Source organism: Callorhinus ursinus, unplaced genomic scaffold (assembly GCF_003265705.2).
Source record: "Callorhinus ursinus isolate GAN/ISIS: 27379988/994484 unplaced genomic scaffold, GSC_fseal_2.0 scaffold88, whole genome shotgun sequence".
NCBI lineage: Eukaryota > Metazoa > Chordata > Mammalia > Carnivora > Otariidae > Callorhinus > Callorhinus ursinus.
This window is the reverse complement of record NW_027397150.1, coordinates 2542274-2549997: the sequence shown is the minus strand read 5'-3', so window position 1 is coordinate 2549997 and position 7724 is coordinate 2542274.

Here is a 7724-nt window from a genome sequence, read left to right as displayed (position 1 = left end):
ATTGAGCATGCCTGTAATTCTGGAAGGTCCCAAAGAGAAGGTGTTGGAACCTCTATCTACCCTCCCTCAACCTCCAGAGAGGAACCGTGAATGTTGACCACCTGTAAAGTTAGGGCCAGTCCCTAGAAACTCCCTTATTTCTGACAAGTTTCTAATTGCAAGTTCAGGGGCTTCCCAAAACCACATTCAATTTTGATAATTCACTAGGAGTCACAGAATTCACTAAAAGCTATTATACTCATGGTTATGGTTTATTACAGGGAAAAGATACAGATTAAAATCAAAGGAAGAGATGCACAGGGCAGTGTTCAGAAGGGTTCCAAATGCAGAACTTGAGTTGTCCGCTGCCCATTGAGTCATAGGCAACATTAATTCATCTCGACAATGATGTGTGACAATACACATGGAGTATTGTCAGTTGGGGAAGCTTACCCAAGTCTTGGTGTCCAGAGTCGGTATTGGGGCTTCATCATTTAGGCACCCATATAGCTGATTTCAATTTTCAGCCCTTCAGGAAGTTGAGCTTATACATATGACCCAAAGCCCCCACTCTGAATCACATGGTCACTATTTAATTGGTGCAAGGTGCCCTAGCAAATGAAGACACTTCTATTGGGCTTGATATTCCAAGGGTTTAGAGATTACCTCCCAGACTTGGAAGGAAATGATCCTTGGACTGGCTTTCTTCTTAGAGAGATAAAGCCATGTAGGTCAGACAGGAGTGAGGGTGGAGTGAAGGCTGTCTTGAGACTCATTCTCTTGTGAGGGAGCAGTATGTTCAGCAGGTAAATGGTGGTGATCCCCACAGTTAGACAACTGAAAGACAACAGTGTCTATCTCCTAAAGTCCCTTCAAGGAATAATAATATGTGTTAAGCCCCTTGTCTAAAGTCTGACTCAGGAGCTAATTAAATAGTAGTTCTTTCCCTCAACATTGTCATATCCTGTAATTTTTCCACAGTCTTCCTTATCCTCTACCTTTTTGGAATAACTAATGATATTCTTTGCAGTTTGATTGTTTGGCATTCAGAACACATTGTCTTGTAGAATGTGACCATGTCAGACTGTATCATCTACTTTCCTGTTCTTACAAGGACATTAGTTGTGCTAAATGAGCATGCATGTACTCAACACTAACATATTTTCCCATTTTAGACTTGGGGACATGCAATGGGCTGGAACTTGTGAACAAATTAATTCTGAATGGTTTTTAGGTTTGTCAAGTTTGAGGAAATGTACTCAAAGAGTACTCTCATAGAGCCAATTACCAGATAGTCACAGTCTACCATCCATGCCAAGGAAAAAGATATTATCACATCTGGCCACATCCATGGGCTGATTACTTTCCAAATGTTATCTGAGTTTTGCTATGTTCCAAGGGTATACATCAGGCATGATAAGACATAAAACTATATTTGTTCTTTCAGTTACAATAAAAAGTGACCATATAAGTTGAATAAATTACCACTGATGTATGTAAATACACAAATGGTGATCAGATTGCCAGAAAAGATTGGATCCCTTATCCAGTCAGAAGAGAAAGAAGGTAGAGAGAGAGCCAAGAAGAGAAAGATGGCCAAGATATTTTGGGGAAGGGCATCTTCTAAGCAAGACCATTAAGGTCCAAATTGCAGGGCGCCTGGGTGGCTCAGTTGGTTGAGCAACTGCCTTAGGCTTGGGTCATGATCCCAGACTCCTGGGACCAAGTCCCGCATCGGGCTCCTGGCTCAGCGGGACTGCCTGCTTCTCCCTCTGACCCTCTCCCCTCTCATGCTGTTTCTCACTCTCTCTTTCTCTCAAATAAATAAAATCTTAAAAAAAAAAAGGTCCAAATTGCACCCACACCACATAGAAGGAAAAGATAAATGGGCTGTGTGAGTGGGAAGAACCCAGTCTTCCTCCCATGTCTTCCCTTTATATTCACAGTGTTACCACACTCATCTCTTCTGATAGCAGGTATGTGGGCATTTCCCCTACACCAACCAATTCTCTGTGGTACCAGCCATGTGTCCTATAATTAAATTCCACTCTGACACTAATTGGAGTTAGTCCAGGCCCCACAGGTTAAAAGGCTCAGCTCCATGAGAATTCTCCCTACTTCAGATTTTGTTTTAGACTGAGCCAAGATTGGATGTTTGGAATTTTAGCCAATTCTAAGTAGTAGGTCCTTAGGTTATCCACAACTTCTGTCCAGCTTGTTTACAAATTGGAGGTTCCGATGACCTTTCCCCATGGATTCGGTTACTTGCTAGAACAACTCCCAGAATTCAGGGAAACTCTTACTTACATGTTTACCAGTTTATTGTATAATAAAGGATATGATAAAGGATACAGATGAGTAGCCAGGTGAAGAGATAGATTGAGCAAGGTCTGGGAAGGTCTTGACCCCTTGCAGTTGGGGTGTGTCACTAACCTAGAAGCACCTGGAACCCCATAATAGTGGGATTTTTATGGAGGCTTTATCATGTAGGCATAATCAATTATTAATTCCATTTCCAGCCTCTTTCCTATCTCTGGAAAATGGGGGATGGGGCTGAAAATTCCAAACATCCAATCTTGGCTCAGTCTAACACAAAACTCCAGATTTCTCAGTTTCCACAGTCTAAGAAGGGGACCACAGCTCGAGTGATGTCTTTTTGATATTGTCACTGGAAGGTCTAGATTGCTTCGTTCAGATGTCTAATACCTTTGATTTGGCAGGGATCTGTGGATTTAAGGGAGAAGAGAACATTACAAAAATTAGTTTCCCTACATAACAATATGTTGGTGCCAAGTGGCTGACATGTGTTAATATTAGGGAATCTCTCTTCTTGGGAACCAAGAGCTCTTTCAACTAGGGAACTAGAAGGGAAAGCTGTTTTCCCCCATTCCAATCTGCTTCTTTGACCTTCTACTAGTGACATTTTCACCTCACCCTGACCCCAAAATAATGAAGCATGTTAACAACACAGCTTTAAAAGAACTTAAAACAAAACTGTCTTTTTGTGAAACTTAATGAAAAACAGAATTTCGAACAGTTCAGTCACAGAATTCTCCACATATCGAAACCACACATACCTCATGTAAAATCTTCAGCCCTTCATCCTCCTGTGCCTGGTCTGTTCGGCATCTCCTTGGCAGGTACTTCTACGATTTCAGCATCAGATTTTGGGGATCTCCTCTCCTTTCTTTGGAGATCTCCTCTCAAGCCTTTCTGGCTTGGTTTCTGGCTTTGTAGGATGGGGTTTAGCAGCCACACTGCGGTCCTTCTCTGTAGTCTATCTTGATTTTCTTACCAAGAACCTTGCTTTTGGGTGTGGTGGGGGTGATGGTAGGACACCAACGTGGGGTGGGGATGGAGGGAGGGAGGCGGGAGATGGGCTAGATGGGTAATGGGGATTAAGGAGGGTACCCGTGAGGATGAACCCTGGGTGTTGTATGTAAGTGATGAGTCACTAAATTCTACTCCTGAAACCAATATTTCACTATATGTTAACTAACTAGAATTTAGATAAAAATTTGAAAAAAAAACCCCACATAAAAATCTAGAAGAAAATAAAAAAAAAATAAAAATAAAAAACAATGTTGTTTAGATTTCACATACCCACTTCTTCACATCTCATTTATTTCTCAATCAATGAAAATTGAGATTTTTCTCTCATGATTCATTTGAAAGTGATGATTTATTAAATCCAATGGAGACCTTATTCCTTTTGAATATATGGTAAAAATGAGAATAGGAACACAGAATATGAATGTTTATTGTAAAAAATCAAATAATATAGGGTAAAAGCTTTACTCAAATTTCCCACCCCATCCCTGAGTTAGACACTAGTTTCCAGTTTTATGTAAATTATTTCAAATTTTTTTGTATTCATATAAACTATATAACACACAACTCTCTCCACATTCACAGATTTTAACAACAACAGGAGTCTATCATAGGTATATGACTACAATTTTTTTCCTCAGCAGTATATCATAGACATTCCTTTTAGATCAATATCCTGTTCTGTCTCATTCTGTATCATGGCTCCATATTTTCCCAAGAATGTGTTTATACCATAATTTTTCATCCAGCCTCCTATTGGTTGGTATTTGTTATTTCCAACTTCTCTCATTATAAATTATGTTGTAATGAACATCATTTTATGTTTCATTTATCCTTGTGCCATTGTGCCAGTATGTTTGTATATAGATTATTACAAGTAGAACGAAGTACCAAGGGTATTAGATAGTTAAAATTTTGACAGGAAACACCAAATTTCCCTCCAAAAAGATTGCACAATTTATATTCCCATAAACAGTGTATCTGGTTTCCTCTAATTCTTTCATCACTGGAATCTAACAAATTATTTTTTTCCATAGGTAATATCATCATTATCTGTTTATTTCCATTTCCCTGATTCCTAGAATGAATGTGCATTTTTCTTGTATATTGGGCATTTCCTTTTTCTCATTCTGTAATTTACCCGTTTGTATACTTTGCAATAGACAAGTCTCCATAACTGTATTCAATTTCATTTCTGCAGCATTTGATGTTGTGAATACCTCAGTTCTTCGAATTTTTCTCATTTCCTATTAACTTCCTTTAAAGTGCTCTAAATTTCTTCCCAGTTTTCTAGCAAAACTTTGTAAATGCCTCTTCCTTTACCATTCCTTAAATATTGGTATTACCAGGGCGTTATTCAATGAAAGTTTGTGTCTGGGGTTGTTCCATCCCCCCCCCCCCACCCGCCCCATTCACATGTTGAAACTTAATCCCTAATGTGATGGTATTGGGAGCTGGGGCTTTTAGGAGATGGTTGGGTCATGAGGGGGGAGTCCTCATGAATGGGATTAGCGTCCTTTAAGAGAGGCCCCAGAGATCCTTCCACCTCACAAAGGCACAGACCATCTATGAACGAGTGAGTGGGCTCTCACCAGATACTCAATCCCTGGTGCCTTGACCTTGGACTTTCTAGTCTCCTGAATGTGAGAAATAAATGTTTGTTGTTCAAGCCTCCCAGTCTTTGGTATTTTTGTTAGAATAGCCTGAATGGGCTAAGATGTGGTGGGATTTCCTGCTCAATCCCCTTTTGACTTTACATATTCTTCCCAAGAGAGATCCTTCCTGTACATGTATGACTTCAACAACAATTTGTGTGCTGACCATTCATATATGGCACATATATGGTACATAGCTCAGGTCTCTTTCTTGAGCCCCAGATCCACAGATTCGAGTCTGTTTCAGACATCTTAATCTTAACATATCCCATACTGAGATTACCCTCATGTCCCCAACCACTGATTTGGTCATCCAAGCCAGTGAGCAGGCTCTTCCTTTTCCCATTTTCACCTCCCCCATACAAAACCAAGTATCGAGCCGAGGTCTGCTGATTCTGATTTATTCCTGTCACTTCTCCACTGCTGCCACTGCTGCTGCTGAACCTTCATTATTGTGTAGCTGGATTCTTGTAGTGTCTTGCTTCTAGTCTCATCCTCCTCTTCGTCAGCTTTCTCTCTAACCTGTGGAATGAAGCATATCACCCATCTGCTCAAAATCCTTTACATACCTCCCCTTGAAAGGGGTCAGGCTGAAATCCAAACTCCTAACTGCACGCACCAAAGCCTTAGGGCTGGACTTGGTTTCCTTTCCCTTCCTTTTATTTCAGTCACACAAAATATCCTCAGTTTCCTGAACTAGCCAAGTTCTCCAGCTTCTCAGATGTTATCATGTTCATCTTCCTTACGTAACACACTTCCCTTACTCTTGAAAGGAATCATACCTATTCATTGTCTTCCAGCAGCCTCCCATGACCACAGTTTGTGTTGGGTGGTCCTTCCATGTGGCCCCATAATTCCCCATTTCACAACCACATTTTAACACAAGACTATGAGCCATGTAAGAGCAGGCAAGAGTGTAGTTTTCATTTCTACATCTTCAGATATGATGTAGAGTTTATGAAATACCTAATAGATATTGGGAAGGAGGAGAAAGGAGAAGGGGAGAGGAGACTCTGGCCTCTGCTTCCCCGAAAATGGCTCTTACCAAGATTAAGGTCACTAGTGACCACACAATTACTAAATGCAACGGATAGCTTTTCCCCTAAGCGGCTTGAGGTGATCTCTGAAAATGTTTGTTATTCACTTGACCCAGAAAACCCTACAAAATCATGCAAATCAAGAGGCTCAAATCTTCATGTTCACTTGAAGAACACACATGAAGCTGCCCAGGCTGTCAAGGGTATGCCAATCTGAAAAGCCACCAAGTATTTGAAGGATGTCACTTTGCAAAAGCAATGTGTGCTACACTTTGCTGCTGCAATGGTGGAGTTAGGAGGTGTGCCCAGGCCAAACAGTGGGGCTGGACACAGGGTCGGTGGCCCAAAAAGAGTGCTGAATTTTACTGCACATGCTTAAAAACACAGTGAATAATGCTGAACTTAAGGGTTTAGATGTAGATTCTCTGGTCATTGAGCACATCCAGGTGAACAAAGCCCCCAAGATGTGGCGCAGAACTTACAGGGCTCATGGTCAGATTCACCCCTACATGAGCTCTCCCTGCCACATTGAGATGATCCTTCCTGAAAAAGGGCAGATTGCTCCTAAACCAGAAGAGGAAGTTTCACAGAAGAAAAAGATATCCCAGAAGAAACTGAAGAAACAAAAACTTATGGCCCGGGAGTAAGTTCTGCATAAAATAGATGCAAATAAAAAGAAAAACAGGGAAAAAAGAAAAAGAAAAAATGGAATGGATACACTTTCTGCTAATCTGGATACAGTTTTTTCAAACATCATTTCCTCCTAGACTATCTGCTGGATCCTTCTCATTTTCGTCTTTAGCATTCTTTTGTTTTGCTCACCTCTTAAATGTTAAGCCTGCCCCCAGGGTACTGTCTTTCAGTCTCCCTGAGGTGTGTCCAAACTGGAGCCTACTCCCAACCTGCAGTGTTGCGCTGCCCCCTACTGGAGCCATCGAGAGGCCAGCCAGAAAGAGTAGAGCTCCACTCTGGTTGGAAACAGGTGTTGTTACTCCCTGCTGGCTAGCCTCAAATGCTTCACTGGGCGACAGCCTTTTTGAAACCCTTTTGAAAACTCCCGGGAGGAGCAGGGTCTGAGTAAAGCCCACCCACCGTTCACTTCCTTCCTTTTCTCTTTCTCTGCCCTTGTGACTCTGCCTCTTCCTCCTCCTAGGCTTCTTTAAAATCTTCCCTAGATAACTACATTTTCTTTAAAATGTTCTTTAAAATAATTTTTATAATTTTCTTTAAAACCTTCCCTAGCTAACTTTTCTTATTTGTCTTTAAAATCATCCCTAGCTACGGCGCCTGGGTGGCTCAGTCGTTAAGCGTCTGCCTTCAGCTCAGGTCATGATCCCAGGATCCTGGGATCGAGCCCCACATCGGGCTCCCTGCTCCGCGGGAAGCCTGCTTCTCCCTCTCCCACTCCCCCTGCTTGTGTTCCCTCTCTCGCTGTGTCTCTCTCTGTCAAGTAAATAAATAAAATCTTAAAAAAAAAATCATCCCTAGCTAACTCCATTTCAACTTAGCTCATTCTACTCCTGTCTCATGTTCTCTTCTAGTGCAAAGATTTACGGTAGCCCACACTGCGGGAGGAGTTGAAAATTGGGGTGGATTGGAGCTGAACGTTGGTCTGACTCAGATTCAGTTATAAAGTGCAAGCAATAATGCCTGCCCTTCTCGCCTCACAGGGCTCCCATGTGTTCAAGTGAATGGGGTGTCATGTGCAATTTAAGGCATTGGG